This window comes from Podarcis erhardii, assembly GCF_964252035.2.
Source record: "Podarcis erhardii genome assembly, chromosome: 10".
Taxonomy (NCBI): Eukaryota; Metazoa; Chordata; class Lepidosauria; order Squamata; family Lacertidae; genus Podarcis; species Podarcis erhardii.
This window is the reverse complement of record NC_138500.1, coordinates 55,485,455-55,504,309: the sequence shown is the minus strand read 5'-3', so window position 1 is coordinate 55,504,309 and position 18,855 is coordinate 55,485,455. Positions and strand designations below refer to the sequence as shown.

Here is an 18,855-nt window from a genome sequence, read left to right as displayed (position 1 = left end):
AATTTTAACAAAAGTCCACATGGGAAGGAAGGCTTGTTCAGCCGCAGCACACACACAAAAACAGGAAACATCTACAATAAGAAGGTATTTGTCTTCCTACAATGGAACATAAAGATGTGTCATCCAGTTTTCAGGCACAAAACAGTTATTTCTAAGTAAACTTACACATTACAGCAGAGGCAGGATTATATTAGGTTTTCATTGCATTTCATGGCCAGTTAAAACTTGCACAAAGGGGGGGAAACAAACAAATGTAACCTATTCAACTCAGTGCAGAGCTCTTAATCAGTAGGCAACTGGAGCTCAGGGGAGGGAAATCAATTTTCAGAAGGCAAAGAGTAACAACTGCAGATTTAATCAAATTGCATTTGCAATTCCGTACTATTCTCAATATTTCTAAAAGCAATGAGCTCAATGGCAAAGAATGAATTTCAATAAATGTCACATATCTAGTTGCTAGGCTTAATTCTTAAAATTTATAGGTCTGGATCAACTTATCTGAAGGAAAAATGTTTCTGGGGCACTTTGTGCTGCTTAAATGGGGTAAATATTCATGTAAAGGATGAACAGAAATGTTTGGTGCATATAAGGTGAAACTTCAATGAGGAGAAAGAAAAGACAATGCAAAGAAGTATAAAGCAACCATAAAAATGTTTGTGGGACTAATATACAATATGAAAATTGTGACAATTAAAAAGAATACTTCACATTTTTTGTGCTTCACGAGAGCTAAAATTCAATAAGCATAAACACACAAAACATATTTATATTACAGATTTGCATGGGAAGAACAATTTTCTAAGACTTTCACAGCCAAGGGTACAAGCCAAAGCTGGGAAAACGTATTTCACACTCCTAGTTGGTATCACAGCCAAATTTTAGGATGTGAAGTTCCAGAGTCCTCTATAAGACCCTGTCTCCTTAGAGGTCACTGGCTAAAATGTTCAATAGGCCCACCAAGTTCAGACTTTCTTTAACATTCCTTAAAGCAGTCTGCTACCAACATATACTGATCCACAGAGAGCAGGAGGGTCTTTACTCAAGTGCATAATTCAAAGTCAGCAGAGGTGGAGAGATCTCCTAATCCAGAATCTTGAACACCATAATTTAAATACCAGTAAATATCATTATTTATAGCAGAGCAGGAACAAATAGCCATTGGTAAGTAAAAAATAGCTTTAATATCCTGAACTAGAAGAAATGGTTGCCTTTAAAAAAAAAAAAGCTCTTTACTCCCTGTCTTATGTCTCATTCTTCACGATCACTCTAACTCAGCCTATTGAGTGCCCTCCAAATGTTTTGGATCAGACAACTGGAAAACAGTAGTTTGGGGAAGTCTTCTCTAACTCTTGCATGACCCACCATTCCATGACATTTCCCTGCTTTGAGTCATTTTTCTATCCATCCTATTAGAGAAGACTGGTAGTTCTTCAGGCATTGATATAACTCCTTTTCTATAACAAGAATATGCTGAGGAAGTCTCCTGGGAAATCCATGTGGGTGGTGGCAACTTTCCCTGCTACTTGCCCCAAAACAGGGAGAGTACCACCACTATCAATAAGAAACTGCTTGGACACAATCCTATAGATTGTATCCTTAGATCCCATTCATTAGCGCACAGGATACAAGACTGACTTCTGAATAGCACAAACAGTTATTCAAAATACAGGACATCAGCAGGCCATTCCACAATGAGTTCTTTGTTGAAGAGGACTTGTGGTAGTAGAACATATATTTACACAGAAGTCATTTGTAACCCTGTGGCCAGTTATACAGTACTTTAAAATGTAGATATCAATATCTTAACATCACCTCTCCAGAATACTTCTTATTTCTTTAAAACATGAAAAGAAAAAGCTAAGCTTTGACACTGGTGACATTCAAATATCATAGTATCATAGACCCTGAGGATCATCTTGTCCAACCTGAATATGAAGCTGTCCCATTCGGGGATCAAACCTGCAACCTTGGCGTTAGTAGCACCACGCTCTAAACAACTGAACTATCATAATACCACTTGCTCCATTCCATACTTTAGCTCACTTTTTTTTTTGCGACCACCAGCATAGTCAAATGGACAACCCAATGAAAGAAATCCAGTCCTTCTATGACTATATCCCACACCCAATTAATTTCACGTGGACCATAGAAATTTGGTCCTACAATAATCTTTACCCTGTATAACACACTGCCTTCTTGGAGGCAAATAGCTTGACAATTCCAAAGATTTGTTAACACTGAAAGGAACAAGTTAGCACAATGCTCTGTGTTGGGATGACTGTGGAAATTAGATTGTAATGCTGATTTGATTTCCTAAAAGGTATATGAAACAACACACAACAAGGTTAAAGATTCCCATAGTAATGAATGTTCTTGGAATTTCAAAGAGCTCAGAGGAGACCAGATTTGTGCTTAAATTGGTGTGGGGGAGGGGTGTAAGAGAAAGGTCACTTAATTATTCTTGTCTTTAAAGTGTCATCTACACAACATTTCCCTTGGGTGAAGAAATTGATTTTAAAAGCGTTTCTGCTAACATGCTTGTGTCAGCTGTTATGTATGAATTATAAATACTTTTAAAATAATTGCCAATGGAAAGGGGGAAAAACTAGTGCTGTTTAGGAAAAAGATCCAGACACAATGGAAAGCCTCACTTTGAATGAGAGGTTATTCTCATTTGCAGAATATGAAGACACACTACATATAGTTGACACAATACTACAATTTTCGTTTTCTTGTTAAAACCAAAGTGGTCCCACAACGTGCAAATTAATATATACATAGCTTATTTCACAGAACTGAAGGGTAACCAAATACCCTCCTAAAATGTCCTTTTTTCCAGCCATTTATGAAACGTGTCTAAAGTTCTGCCTGCCCAGATATCCCTAGGAATAGATACTGTCCTGATGATACTGTCAGAAAGGTCCTGCTCTTCAGCTCAAAGATGATGCATCTTGCATTACAATGGATAGAGAAAAAGACTAGCCTCAGTGCCAATTATAAAGCAAGAGCTATTCTCCAAGGTACACTGGAGCCAAACAGAAGGTTTTAAGGCAGAAGTAGGGCAGTTTGAAGCACGTCAAAGTGCAAGTAGATAAATAGGTACCGCTCAGGCGGGAAGGTAAACGGCATTTCCGTGTGCTGCTCTGGTTCGCCAGAAGCGGCTTAGTCATGCTAGCCACATGACCTGGAAGCTGTCTGCAGACAAACGCCAGCTTCCTCAGCCAATAAAGTGAGATGAGCGCCGCAACCCCAGAGTCGGTCACGACTGGACCTAATGGTCAGGGGTCCCTTTACCTTTTAGGAAATCTTTGGCCCTCCAGATGTTGCTGAACTGCAACTCCCATCAGCCCAAGCAAGTATGGTCAGCGGTCAGCTGTAGTTCAGAAACATCTGGATTTAAAGAGTGAAGCATTATCACTTTGAAATGTGCCCAGGAGAAACCAATAGGAAGTCTGTGCAGCATTTGTAAGATAACTGTGGTTCTCCCAAATCAAAAACATGGGGATCCATATGCAGTACTAGCTGCAGCTTCTGAATACAGTGGTACCTCGGGTTAAGAACTTAATTCATTCTGAAGGTCCGTTCTTAACCTGAAACTGTTCTTAACCTGAGGTACCACTTTAGCTAATGGGGCCTCCCACTGCTGCCACGCCACCGCCGCACAATTTCTGTTCTCGGCCTGAAGCAAAGTTCTTAACCCAAGGTACTATATCTGGGTTAGTGGAGTCTGTAACCTGAAGCGTCTGTAACCCGAGATACCACTGTACTTTCCAAGGGAAGCCTCACATCAGGCATCCCCAAACTTGGCCCTGCAGATGTTTTGGGACTACAACTCCCATCATCCTTAGATAACAGGACCAGTGGTCAGGGATGATGGGAATTGTAGTCCCAAAACATCTGGCGGGCCGAGTTTGGGGGTGCCTGCCTTACATGAACATTAAAGTTATCAAGTAGAGCATGGATTATGGTTGCCAAATCTTGAGGTAGAGACACTAGTTACGAGCCAGGTGAACCTGGACAAAATACCCACCTAAATATAGCATTAAAGGGAGATTGTGCTTATGGAACCAAATCCTCAGTGATCCGCAAATTTCATTGTGTCTGGGCCATTCACCTCTGAAAGGCAGGTGAGTGCCTGGATTCAGTTTGTCATCCGCATCCACTAGTGCCAGAATGAAATCAATTACAAAAGGCATGAACTGTGTTCTGACTCTTGTCTCTATTTACAGTAGAAACAAGATGATACACAAGACTGTTGCAGATATGAATTATGTACAGCGGAAATCAATAACAGGAGGTTCTGAGGCAAACCCAACCTCCTTGTCAAGTACAATTGGCCCCTCATGTTGCCAACCCAGAGAGTTATATAGAGAGATTACCATGGCTTGGGAATGAGTGGGAACTGGGTCTGCCACCCTCCCGATTGCTCAAATGCACCCTCCTTTAAAACTAGTCACATCAGACAAATAACCCAGATAAGTAATTAGGCACTCATTGACTAGTCTATGAGAAGCAAACATTTGAACCCAAGCCGGTAAATAAATGGCAAAAACTCGCTACTGGCCTCCATAATGTTCCTTCTCAAAGTTGGAAAGAGAACAATAGGAGCATAACTGCACATCTTGGCTCTGTAAGGCCAAAAGATACAACTCAACAAGTCTTCTGGCAGTCTGTCAGATTTATGGAAACAACTACGATGAAATGCAGTTGTCAGTATGTCATTGAATTTAATGCAATGTTAGATACAACACCTCTCCTAATTTTCTCTTTGATAAAGAGTTGTGTCATCCTCTTGCCAAAGGCATATTATAAACGATCAGGGGACACTAAGAGAACAATCCTAGCCAAGTATCCTAGGCAAGTGTACTTGCAAATAAGTTTTGCTATGCTAAATGGGGCATCGTTCCTAATAAGCAAGAATTGCATGCTTCATGAGCCTGATCTAACGGGGTTTACAGTTTTCCAACCTGCTCTTCTGCTAGTATTCTCATATAAAGACACAGCTACAAAGCCAGATCTCACCCCTGTCACCCCCAACATGTCCTTCCCCCAAATCCTCACCAGCGATGGCAGTAATCAGCCCACTAAGGTACAAATGAATGCTGTGCTATCCTCATAGATAAAGATTAAATGGAAGATAATTTTACAAGAGTAGAATCAGAAGCAATTTTAAATGTGATTTTTTAAAAAAAAATGCATGGTGAGATATAAAGGAATCCCACATTCCTTAAGCTCTACAGAATATATACAGGTGACATTAGCCATGAACAAGGTGCTTTTAATTCCCCCATATGATCCAGTATTAGCAGTCCATTGTAAGGAATGGCAGATTATTTAGCACAGTGCATTCTTTGCTCTGTTGCCTTGCTGAATGCCTGGTGAGCAGAGAGCCAACTACTTGTTGAACATTCAGGCCACCAACTCCTTACGTAGATCCGCACTAAGTGGTGACTAGAATACAATTTACACTGCACGGTGACAATGCAGTCAATGATCTCTGATCTATTTAAAACAAACATCAGTGTCGTAAGAGTAATACATAGTATTTTCAAAGGTTCAAAAGAGCTATATTATTGCCAGCATGTTTTTACATTATTAAATTTGTAATACAGTGGTACCTCAGGTTAAGTACTTAATTCGTTCCGGAGGTCTGTTCTTAAACTGAAACTGTTCTTAACCTGAAGCACCACTTTAGCTAATGGGGCCTCCTGCTGCTGCCGTGCCACCGGAGCCCGATTTCTGTTCTTATCCTGAAGCAAAGTTCTTAACCTGAAGCACTATTTCTGGGATAGCAGAGTGTGTAACCTGAAGCGTATGTAACCCGAGGTACCACTGTAGTGTTAAAGAAATATAGGCCAACACTTTTTTAAAAAAATACCACCACATTGCATGCTGTGTAGGATGGAATAGCTCAAAAGAAGGGTGAAGATGAAGAGTGGTTTAGCTAAGACTGGAGCCATATTTGTTTTGATGTATGCCCACTCATGCTGCAACATGACTTTGCTTCATCTACAGTGCATGTAGCGATATCAAAAGATTCCCCATCTTTCTGCACAAAGACTAGTTATGATAGCATCAGATGGGGTTGCTGCCCAAAATGGGCACGAGTTCCGCCCCGGGGCACCTGAGCAGCTAGCTATGCTGCTGCATTTTGAGGGCTCCAGTTTGGGAATTCCTCTGGTCCAGGGTGGCTAACTATGAATCCCCAAGTCTGTCACAAGATCCAGGGCAAGCTCTCTCTTTCTTATCTGGAGGGGTTAATTCAAGACACTATCTGTGACCCATTCTACTGGAGCCATTAATGTAATCCTCAACAGCAAAGTTCACACCACAAAAACAAACTCCAGTACTAAATTTGTAGAAAACACACTTCTACACCAGAAGCACAGCTCCGTACTATCAACGATGGAGACCCTGGGGCACTCCAGATGTTGCTGAACTGGTCAGGAATGAGATGATGGGAGCTTGAGTCCAACAACATATTGAGAGTCATAGCTTCCTCATCCCTTTCTTAGCTTCTCTTGCAAAATTACTCAAAATATGTCACCCTATCAGTTTACTAGAACGAGGTGAGGCCAGGCAACCACTTGCACATACCTGCTGAAGAATGCTATACATAAACCATGCATACCATCCACCTTCACACACTAGGATCACAAAGCATGAACTCAAGTCACATGATGCACAAGTAGTGTGCAATATCCAGATTCATTACAAACAGCTGTACGCAAACAATTTGGTCACTTTTAAACTTTGAATTGAGCAGTATTTTGTGTTCCCACCTGCCTCCACTATCCCCAGATGTATAGTTCTAACACATTTATTAGCACTGATTGGAAGCACTGATTTCAACAGAACTTAACTCCCCCCCTCCAAAAATAAAAAGTATTTAAGGGTCTAAAGTATTTGACTATGCAACTACTATTATTTCCTTGAACTCTTTTGACTAGTACAGATTGTAAACCCAAGTCTTACTCTTTAAAACTGCATTTGCAACACTACTCTAACCAACGTAGTATATCACCTTTAATTTAAGGCTGCAGCTCTAAGGACACTTTGCTGATACTACTGAACTCAATGGGGCTTACTTATGAATGTAAATGTATATAAGCTTGCACTATATGTTCTTAATGGATCACTTTAAGTTCATACCAGGGGTAGATATCCCTTTAGATGCTGCTGGACTACAACTGCTATAAACCCCAACCACTGATACCTTAGGGTGGGTAATGGATGAATAAATAAATAAATAATATTGGTCACGCTCGCTGGGGCTGATCAGAGTTGAATTTCAACATCATCTTGAACCCCATGATGAATTCCAGTAGCATGCTTCAATACATGGGTGGGCAAACTAAGGCCCGGGCCCCGGATCTGGCCCAATCGCCTTCTAAAACCAGCCCGCAGATGGTCTGGGAATCAGCGTGTTTTTACATGAGTAGAATGTGTCCTTTTATTTTAAATGCATCTCTGGGTTATTTGTGGGGCATAGGAATTCATTCTTTTTTTTTTTCAAAATATAGTCCAGCCCCCCACAAGATCTGAAGGACAGTGGACCGGCCCCCTGCTTAAAGTTTGCTGACCCCTGCTTTAATATGTGGTGCAAATGACACAGTCTTAATAATAATAATAATTTATTATTTATACCCCGCCCATCTGGCTGGGCCTCCCCAGCCACTCTGGGCGGCTTCCATAGAAAGCAAAAATACAGTAAAATATCACACGTTAAAAACTTCCGTGAACAGGGCTGCCTTAAGATGTCTTCTGAATGTCAGGTAGTTGTTTATTGCTTTGACATCTGCTGGAAGGGCGTTCCACAGGGCGGGCGCCACTACCGAGAAGGCCCTCTGCCTGGTTCCCTGTAGCTTTGCTTCTCGCAATGAGGGAACCGCCAGAAGGCCCTCGGCGCTGGACCTCAGCGTCCGGGCAGAATTATGGGGGTGGAGACGCTCCTTCAGGTATACTGGACCGAGGCCGTTTAGGGCTTTAAAGGTCAGCACCAACACTTTGAATTGTGCTCGGAAACGTACTGTGAGCCAATGTAGGTCTTTCAAGACCGGTGTTATATGGTCTCGGCGGCCGTTCCCAGTCACCAGTCTAGCTGCCGCATTCTGGATTAGTTGTAGTTTCCGAGACACCTTCAAAGGTAGCCCCACGTAGAGTGCATTGCAGTAGTCCAAGCGGGAGATAACCAGAGCATGCACCACTCTGGCGAGACAGTCTTGGCTAATATTGTCTTTTTGGACCATATAAACAAGTGTGCGCACACACATTGCAACATGTATTAAAACAAGAAGCCCACCCTCAAAAGAATGGAATAGGGTCCACAAGAGAATGGGCTGGAATGCATTCATAGAGTATTTCTTGCCACACCACTGCCTATGTCCGAAGTTTCTTTGCATAAGTATTTCGGGTCATCACTTAAAAAGTAACTTTGATTAAGATAGTTTGGAAATGCAAAGATGCAAGCCACATCTCAGACAACATATTATTCCAAAATAGTCCCACAGGATATATTTTTTGTTATCTACACTTTTTGATTCAGAGTCCCATGGGCAGGTTATGCTTCCTCAAAATTATAACACTCAAACTGGCTCCCATTAAGCCTCCCAGTGCAAATACCAAAAATGGGGGTGGGGTGGGGGAAAGGAATAAAGCCCTTCTAAGAAAGGGTGTAAGAATTGATGCTTTTCGAAGAATTGATGCTTTTGAATTATGGTGCTGGAGGAGATTCTTGAAAGTCCCATGGACTGCAAGAAGATCAAACCTATCCATTCTGAAGGAAATCAGCCCCGATTGCTCACTGGAAGGACAGATCGTGAAGCTGAGGCTCCAATACTTTGGCCACCTCATGAGAAGAGAAGACTCCCTGGAAAAGACCCTGATGTTGGGAAAGATGGAGGGCACAAGGAGAAAGAGGACGAGATGGTTGGACAGTGTTCTCGAAGCTACGAACATGAGTTTGACCAAACTGCGGGAGGCAGTGGAAGACAGGAGTGCCTGGCGTGCTCTGGTCCATGGGGTCACAAAGAGTCGGACACGACTAAATGACTAAACAACAACAACAAGAAAGGGTGATTTCTTTGTTTTCAAACCAATCCACTGCTGGCATTATACCTACCACCAGCAATGGGTGGTGCCCCCCACCTGCCTGCTTTCTTACTTACTTGCAACCAGTCCAGGAGTTGGTACCACCCAACAAACTTCCTCCTCCTTAGCCACAGCATTGCCCTTGTAGAAATCAGCAACGGGGAGGATGGGGACAAGATTAGACCCAAAGATTTTGAAGGGACTACAAGGTCGAACCCCTTGCAATGCAGGAATCTTTTTGCCCAACTTGGGGCTTGAACCCACAACCCAGAGATTAACAGCCTCATGCTCTACCAACTGAGCTATCCCAACTGACTCTGGCTCCACTTGCTATTGGGCTTGCCCTACCAGGCTCAACCAACCACCACCGCTGGCCATTCACAGCAGGGCAGCCCGCCTACCGCCAGTTACAATTTCAGGGTGAAGTGAGGAACTTCGGTAGTTAGGCGCAGTGGCGTAGCGTGGGGGGTGCAGGGGGGGCCGGCCGCACCGGGCGCAACATCTGGGGTTAGGGCAAATCCACGGGTTAGGGGGCGCAAATCCACGGGTTAGGGGGCGCAAATCCACGGGTTAGGGGGCGCAAATTACTTGCCTTGCCCCGGGTGCTGACAACCCACGCTACGCCACTGGTTAGGCGGGCTGTGAACAGATGCACTATCCACCTGCAGTCAGGCTGAAGAAATCGCTCCCTCCGGGCAAGGCTGCCGGAACAGGCGTGCAGGGAAGCGAGCCGCTCCTTCACCTTGCCTCGAGGACTCTCCCTGCGCTTCCTTATCCAGCGCCTCTGCTCTGAGTCAGATTGCGGGTGGCTCAAAAACTTCTTTGTAAGCAAGCCGCGTTGCAAGCTGCCTCCTCCAGGCACTTCGCTTCATTCTGCCCCCCCCCCTTTAAGGAACGAGTCACCCCTGAATCATCCAGGATCTCCTTTCAATCACCTCGCAGCGAGGAAAGGTTTTGGCTTACTCTCGGTTCCTTCCAGTGAGCTCAGCAATTCTTCCCACCCACCCACTCTCTCTCTCTCTAGAAAGCGCAGATTCCCTTGCGCTCCAGCCCAACTAGGAATCAAATCACAGCACCAGACCCGAATAGATCTCAGGCCGTCCTGAGCGAAGCCCAAGATCCAAGCAACAGGGATAGATAGCATTTATCGATTTTAAGAAATAGGTGCCTGCTGGAAGCTCTTTCCCCCTAAATCCCATACGCGAGGGGGACTAAACCATGAATCCCTTGCGAGGAGGCAAATGCAAGTCCCACGCGTGCATACCGGGTCATTCTGGGGAAGAGAACCCCTACCTGGATATCGCGTGACGCTTCTGACCATCTCAAATGCACCCCAGCTGGCTGCCATAGGAGTCACCGCCTAGGGACCTTTGCCCCCCTCCCCATAAGATATTTGAGGGGGGCGGCCCCCCCAAGCTGATAGGCATTGGCATTTAAATAGTGTGTGTGTGTGTGCTCCGCACCATGTGATCGATAATGTGGGGCGGGGCTTCCTCTCCCCCTCTCCCCCGATTTTTAAAAATTCAAGTTGGCACTCCTGCTGGCTGCGCTTCCTCGGCGAAGGGGCAAAGCACCTTGCACATGCTTAAAAGCCTCTTTCACTGCACATGCTCTCGGAATGAGCTCTGGCACCGCGCGCAGGTCTGGGGGGCTGAGCCCTGCCAAGTCCAGGCTGATCTCCAAGAGCAGCGGCAGCCAAAAAAACATTCCAGCTACTCATTTCCTCGACGATTATTATCAAGCAGCCACTCACCAGCCACCGCTTACTCCGGATCAGCGATCGCTACGAGGAAGTGCAATCGCCGTCACAACTCGAATCCGCTGGAATGCCTCCCAGGCTGATACCCTCTTTTGCTTACCTGAGAATCAGCCTCGTGATAAAGTTAAACGGGATTTCCTCCCGAGTAAGAGATCCGTGGGGCTGAGCTGCAAAACGAGGCGCCAAGCAAGCCTCCCCCCTGAAATATCACATCCTTTGTGGTGGGGAGGAGCGAGGCTGGAAGACTCCTCAATCCGGATCAGGGGTGCCAACTTCAATAAAATATTAAGGGGGGGGAGGTGAGCCCCGCCCCACATAATCGATCACATGATCCAGTGCACGCACATCATTGGAATGGCGATGCCTATCAACTTTGGGGGGAGGCGCCCCTCAAATATTTTAGGGGGGGGGAAGAGACCTCGACCCCTAGGAGTTGGCTCCTAGGATCCAGACTCATGGCGGGGGTGGGGGCAAGGAAAGGCCGTCCGCCTCTGCGCCAACCTCTCTGGACTTTCCCAGGCGCCCAGACGGAACCATACCAATAACTCCCTGGTCCGAAATCAGCCCCCGATTGGAGCCAGACAGGATCGGACCAGCCGCCCAAAGCGCGCTCAAAAGACAACGCTGCCGACGGAGCGGGACCTGCTCCTGCAGAAAAGGCGTCCGGGGTCGGGCTGTGCCCCGCTCCGAAGCAAGGGTCCCCGCTCCGACGCAGCCGCCGGTCTCCCCCCCCCTTCCCCTTCCCCTTCCCCTTCCCCTTCCCCGCTGCAACCTGCGGGGCTCTCCTGTAGTTTGGGCCGTACCTTGCTCGCTGGAGGCGGGGAGGGCGCAGCTGTTCCGCCGCCGGCGAGTTGCCTCACATCTGGATGCCGCCACCGACGGTCCCCCCGAGCGCACCAGGAGCCGCCCCGCCAAGCGTCCCTTTTCCTTTCTCTTCCCCGCTCGCCACCTGGAGGGAAAGGAGAAGGCGGCGACGCCGCCGGCGCTGCCTCCAAGTCAACCTCTGGCGCTCGCCGACGGGGCTCGCCCGAGCCTCCCTGTCTCTCGCTCGCTCGCTCTGGTGGCGGCTCCCAGCGGCAAATCCGCGCCGCCACGGCCTCTCGCGCCCCTCCCTTCCCGCGCGATACTCCTGACCTGCCGCTGACTCACCAGTGGAGCCGGAGCGGCGCGGGCGCTCGCTGCCACAGAAAGGCAAAGCGCGCCTCGCTGGCTCAGTAGCGACTACGCTACGGCGTGTGGCGAGTTCGTTCTCTTGGCGCGCGGAGAGGCCTCGGCGGAGCAGCTCGACGCGCCTCAGGGCCCGTTCCCGCCAATTCCGCCCCGCTCCTTCACCTCAGCTCCCCCCCCCCCAGCACACCAGCCAGGCCTCAGGTGGTTTCCTCCCCGAGCCTTTCCTTCTCAAGCCAGGAGAGGAAGGAGGGCTTCGGGAGGAAACGCGGGGCTTCCAGGGCCCGCCGAGGGGAAGGACGAAAGCAGTTTCCCAGGAGCTCCCGTCAGCGCGCGGAGAAGCGCTTCAATTGTTAACAAGCCTTTCATTGTCTACGGCGGGAGGGGGGGGGGCTCGCTGTGTGCATTTCACGTGTTAAAGCAGTGACAAAACAGGGGTGCCAACCTGAATAACATATTGGGGAGGGCAAGCAAGCCCCACCCTGCATAACTGATCACATGACAGGGATCACCCGCAATATGGCAATGCCCATTAACTTTGGGGGCTGCCCCCTCGTATGTTTAATGGGGGAGCCAAGGGAACCACGGCCCCTCGGAGTTGGCTCCTATGCTCCTCAGTTCAGAAATGGCATGTGACCTTGGGGTTTAGAGTAGCCACATGAAAGGAAGAAGTCAGAGTTCCTTCTCTTGGAATAGTTGTGGGGAAGGCAAACTGCATCTACTGAAACCCTCTTCTACTCAAAGTGAAGGGGCCTTGTCTTTTTTCCTTTCAATGGGGCACACAACTTTGGCTGCGTGTGCACATCTGGAGAAGCGGTAGCTACCTGGAGATCACTGGTTGCCATTAGTTCCTGTGCCTTAAAAATGCTACAGGCAGCCGTGGATGGAGTGTGGAAGGACCTGTGGACCCAGAATTGGCCTCCACAGTCACAGACTCACTGTTAAAAGCGTATTTATGGAATGCAATCTTACTCAGCTACAAGTGATCACCAAAGAAGAAGAAGGTGGGGGAAGTTTGGTTCTGTAGCACCAGAGCCAATCTCCTTCCTGTTAAGTTGTGGGTGAACATATCAGACAACACAGCGCTTCTTCAAACAGCTCTTGTGTATTCACAGGCCAGAACTGAACTGAACTGAAGGGTTCAGCCAGCCTGCTTATGTAGAGCTCCACTACAACACAACAGTAACCACTTTCTGTAACTATCCAATCACTGAACGTCACTTTCAATCCCTTATTTGCATATGTGGACCTGAGTGAAAACTATCTACAGTATTCCCCTGCTGGCCCAGGGTGAGAACTTCAGTACATAACACTTCCCTCTACTCTCTTCACATGTAAAACTCCGGCTCCTCCCTTCTCCACCCAGTGGCAGACTTTGGGCTTTAAAATTTCAGTGGTGCTCTGTACAATGGCAATTTCTGGCACCCCCAAGCCTCTCACCCTCCGTTGTTTGTCATTGTTGCAGTGCCCCCTGAAGCACCCTTGTGGCTCGGCGCCCAGGTCAGGCTGCCCTCTCCTAAATCTACCTCTGCTCCACTTGGTCTAACCTCCCCACCAGAAACAGAACCATTGTCACAGCTACTTTTCTTCCAATATTTATTGAGCTCAAGAGCAACAGGTTGGGAAGCAGCCAGTTAAGGAACAATGTGTACCTTGGTAGCGCAGTGTGTATATACCAATAATTTCTGGGGCTGACTCTGCCACTTTAGAACTGCTTGCCCCTTGGGATGTCCTGATGCATTAAACTATTTTCTGCCCGTCCCTACTAAAGTTATATTCTGTCGTCACAAATTCCCTATCTGTAAATGGAATTAACTGCATTCAGCACTGCAGATTCATGAAGGGTTTTGAGCCATAGACTCGTAGTCCCAACTTTAAGCAATTCCCATTCTTTCAGCCTCAATTCTCAGTAGAGTGAATAACTACACTGGCAGAAAATTGTGAAGGAAACCATGCAATAGCTCAGTGGGTAGAGCATGAGACTTTTAATCTCAGCGCTGTGTGTTTGAGCCCCACATCGGGCAAAAAGATTCTTGCCTTGTGGGGGGTTGGACTAGATGACTCAATTCTATGATTCTATGATCTAGGCTAGAATGAGGGGATGCTATTTTCCTCTTCTGGTGAGAGATGAGAAACCGGGGAATAAGGTTGGAATAATAGGACTGCTACGTGCAGCTAGTCTTGCATTACCAGTTGTGTGTGAATTTGCAATCACCACATTGAGCACTTTCTTCTGAAGAAATGTGCAGAGGATTGTAATGTCAAACTCAGTCCCAAAGCCCCATAAAATATTTGTCCTGCAAAGGAAAAATCATGATATGTTCTCAAAAGTTATTAATGTTCTAGATTAATTTTTAATATAGACCCACTGCTTCTGAACGCATTGTCCCCGAAATCCACATTCCACACATAAAACCTGTTCAAGCAAGCACTGGCAGCTGTACTGCAAACAAGGAAGTCCCACTGAGTTTCAGTTACCACATTGTAACCATCACAGGTCTTTATATTGACATTAATAGGTTTATATTAATTTGGTATGCTTTACTGTTTGCAACAGTAAACTGCCTGGCTCAAGGTCTTGTGTGGACAGGGGGACCCCCTCCCCGTACTTTCTGCCTTCCCAAATACATTTGCTCCCAAAATGCAGTTGTTAATAAATAACCTGGGAACTAGCTTTCGTACATAAAATTTAACTCCCAAATGTGATGATCAGGGAATCCTCTTGGCAGCTTTCACAGCCATTTACAAGTGTCTTTAATACAGTGCTCACGACATGGCAGCCAATATACAGGATTGCACAGAAAAACACACACAGAAACACGGGGGAAAAACCACACACACACAGAGCTATGACCAAAAGTGATCTAAAGACTGCAAACACATTTGCATGCAGTGCCAGTGTAGGATCTGTTGTGAAACAGCGTATTTACTGCCTAGCAGGTGTTGTGTACACACACTGCTTTCCTTCAGCTCTGCCTATGCTGTGCTTTGCATAATATTCGTTTGAAAACATTGCAAAATGTTATCCCCAAAGAAGCCAAACCCAAGTAGTGCTGTTTTTGAAACTTCTCACCACTCAGGGAAAAGGGGAAGCAAGACAGCAGATATGGTTAATCTTTTCTGCGATAGAGGTATTAAATATGAGGCAAACTGCTCTTACTCATTCTTACACTGACACATAATGCACTTAGTCATTTGCTATTGCTACAGATTCCTGTGGATAAGGATGGTGGGGGATCTGGGGAGGGGGGGCAGGACAGGTTAGAATAGGTGTGGATAGTGAGGGGAACTTCTGCTGGATTGATATCAGCACCGCTTGAGAAGCGATGCTGCCATCCCCTCATTCTGGCCATCTTTACATTTCTTTCTGTGGAAGTGAAGCCTTCCATATCAGCTTAAATTTAAAAGCCATCCCATGCAATATTGTACCAACTCCTCTCATTTCTTGGCAAGGATGCAATTATCAAATGGCTGTCATTGCAAATCTCAAGGGTTTCGTCCCCCCCCCCCTCGTGCACTTGAGCCAGTATCTCGAGACGAAACGTAGCTCAACAGAGTGTCGCAAGCAGAGCAGCCCACGTGTTTTAATATCTAAGTACTCTGTTTCTCTTGGGAGCCGTATACCCACAAATAGATGGCTATTTGATGATGTTTATGAGGTGATTTAAGTCTGGGTCTCTTGGGAGAGATGTTCACCTTTGACAGTCTCGGCAGAAAGTACACAGATTGAATTTTCTCAGATATCTATTGTATTATCTCAGTAGGATGGTATGGAGGAGGAAGCCAGAGGTTACCCATGCATGTTTAAGTGAAGGAATAGGGCTTTATGTTGTATGAGATCTTTTATCTTGAGCACTGTGATTTTTTAACAATGTTCTCTGTGTCTATTTTAAAACCTGCCCTGGGGTCTTCTGGCAAAGTACAGGTAAAATAGGAAGTAGCAGTTGCAGCAGCAAAGAAGTAGAAGGACATTGGCAACAAAGAAACCTCCAAGGTCTCATTAATGCTACAGTTCATGGGGGGGGGCAACAAAGGATTATTCTTATTTTATATGGGTGCAAGGGACAGAGTCCAGGTAACCTGCACAGTGTTTATTAGGAACATTGGATACAAATATTACCATAACATGTTTTTCCCTCCTATGTTTGTTTTGTGTATTAACAACAGCAGGAGCCATCTAAGGAAAATGTGATTATGGCAAACATTTCCCTCTCTGAAGACAGAAGAACTACTCTTAATTAAGTAATTAAAGGTCAACAGTGGGAAAAGTGTAATTGAGCTTCTTGGATTTAAATTACTCCCACAATCAACTAATCTACATGATCCTGCTTTCAGCTAGGAATTGGTCTGAAAAAAATGGTTTGTGTTAATTGTCACTCCAGGAAAGAAGCATCAACACACATACATAAACTATGTTTATTATGAACTAGTAATCCCACTTGTTCTTTTTCCTATTGCCTCTGCTCACTGAGGCATCCTTGGGCTTCTTCCAACCTAAAAGGTTGGGTGTGCCTTTAAAGGGGCAGACATTCAGCTAAGCTCTATTATCCAGACATACTGGGTTTGCAATAATGGTGGAAGAATAAGACTTCATGGTGTCAGTGCATGTCTTAGCCTCAAGAAAATTCCCCGTATGGGCTTCTCTGATTGGTAGCAGCAGGCAAGGTTCAGATTTCCTCCTGATAATTTTTTTTAAAAAACTACCTGAAATTATTGTACAGCCCCCAAGTAAATTGAAATTTATGTGCTATCTCAGATTAACTCTCCCTTTGGTCTGAAAACACCCCAACAGATTTATTGTGATGCAGGGCTTTCTTTTCAGCTGGAATTCAATCTAAGGTGAGCAACATTTCCATTATAAGAGAACAAGGGAGGAGTTCGTGGTGAGTTCCGGCACCTCTTTTTCGAGAAAAATAGCACGGAGTGAAAAACAGTGTGGCACAGACACTCCTTTTATAGGTGTACCACACGTGAGAAAACACTCACTCCACAGTGTAAACCTCAAATCCACCTGTTTCCACTTCCCAGCATTCCAAGTCAACACAACAGTATTCCTTAATTCTATGGAATCCCTGGGTTGCACAATAACCTTTGAAAGTACCTGCACTGGGGTTTATTACAAGTAAGGGAGAAGTGGAAAGGCTTGTGCAGGCAGGCACAGAACAGATATTCCATGCCATTTGTGGATCAGTGAATGAATGTTATTGAAGTGTTTATGAGTGTAGATGTAGCACTTCAGATTTTATTAAGACCCCATCCCCTCCCCACCAAAACCATCTCAAATTTCTAGTTCTAGGAAGAAAATGTCAACATATATGGGAACTATGCAAGGATTAGTACCAGGAAAGTGAGAGATAAAATTGCAATTAATTGTGACAAAAGTGTTGGCATAGGAGCATTATTAATGTCGCCAACTTTTCATCCTGCCCAAGGAGTATTTGTAAACAACTCTAGATGGAAATGAAATGACAGAGTGAAGTAAACATACTTTGGTTTGTTGGTCATCAGGGTTTGTTGGTCAGGTTTTATTCTGTTTTATTTTTGATCATGTACCTTGCAAGTGTTCGTTCATGATATAAGAAAGGGGATGGTTGATGCTATTTGTCTGCATTGATGACATTGCGATTTTCACCTCCTCTTTCAAATTCTCAGCTCGTCCTGCAATTATGACATTGCAGTTTTCAGCTGCTCCTTGGAAATCCCATCTCAAGCTACATTCCAACAAATCCTGAAAGCCAGGCTAACAAACAAAACACAAACACTGCAAAATTGGCATATGAAATATTGTTTATCTGGACCACAGAATGAGGCAAGTGAAATTAAGCTAGAATAAAATCAGAGATGGATTTGACTGTAAATTGGTTGATGTCCAAAACAAACAAACAAACAAACAAACAAACAAACAAACACACACAAGCTTTTAAGAGTTGTGGTAGCTATAACATCTATTTTGAAAAAAAAACCCAAAACAAAATACCACTCAGTGCTATAACAGCTTCACTCACTGACTGACGTATGTCAAAAGGCACCTGACAGTCTCAAATGGGCTTCCAGTTCTTAGTCCATCTCTCTTAAATACGCTTCTGTTCTGACCGTCATTGCAAGATTGGGTTGACGATGTCTTCAGTGCAAGTCTGGGTGGGAAGGAAACAGATGGAGAAGATGCATCCTATTATGTTCCTTAATAATAATAAAAAAACTATTATTTGAGAAAAGAAAAATCCTCAGCAACAGTATGTGAGAGTGTTTGCTTCCCTTCCAAATATTTTTATTGAAAGTTTTCAACATAAGATACAATAAAAACCAATCTAATCTAAAAAAGAAAGAGATAAAGAGAAGCGAAAATAAGAGAGAATAAAAAGCAAGAAATAAAAAGCTGAGTGAGAGAAAAAGAAATAGAAAAATAGATATAAAAACTCTCTGAGTTGTATCATGTCCTTTATCCACATACATAAACGTAGACCTTTCCAGCTCTCACCTGGGAACTTCTGTTTCTTCCCCCAGCCTCCCACCTTGAGAGATCCTTTCTACCCTGTCTCCGCACAGAGCCCTTCATCACCCTCCTGTCACCTTTCTGTGTATGTCCCCATAAGTCCAGAGTGTTTGCTTAGGTTCTTGCCATAATGGAACAAGTAAAAAAGTCTGGCCTTACACCCTTTATATAGCAGGAGGAGCATTCAAATATGTGACCCTCACCACCTGCAGTCTGAAATGGCACAGTTCAGCACCTGTTGCGCCATGAGTCACTGCGGTTCCTATAGGCGACAATCCAATACACATTTGCTAGAGAGTAAGTCTTACTGAACTCAACAGGACTTGCTTCTCAAAAAGGATTCGTA

General features: G+C 45.1%; 1 protein-coding gene and 2 long non-coding RNA genes across 3 annotated transcripts in view; 1 reads left to right on the top strand and 2 right to left on the bottom strand.

Annotated features, from left to right (window-relative positions):
• MET (MET proto-oncogene, receptor tyrosine kinase) overlaps window positions 1-11,922 on the bottom strand; it is a 106,929-nt gene extending 95,007 nt beyond the window's left edge. Inside the window, exon 1 of the mRNA XM_081877811.1 lies at window positions 11,653-11,922. The gene's annotated coding sequence lies outside the window, so the exon portion shown is untranslated. The remainder of the gene's footprint in view (window positions 1-11,652) is intronic.
• LOC309350931 overlaps window positions 1-18,855 on the top strand; it is a 412,768-nt gene that overhangs the window by 42,855 nt on the left and 351,058 nt on the right. The gene's annotated exons all lie outside the window — the stretch shown is intronic.
• Window positions 17,786-18,855, bottom strand: part of LOC309350889 — a 47,527-nt gene continuing 46,457 nt past the window's right edge. The window contains exon 3 of the long non-coding RNA XR_014160563.1: window positions 17,786-18,150. This is a non-coding gene — a long non-coding RNA (uncharacterized lncRNA). The remainder of the gene's footprint in view (window positions 18,151-18,855) is intronic.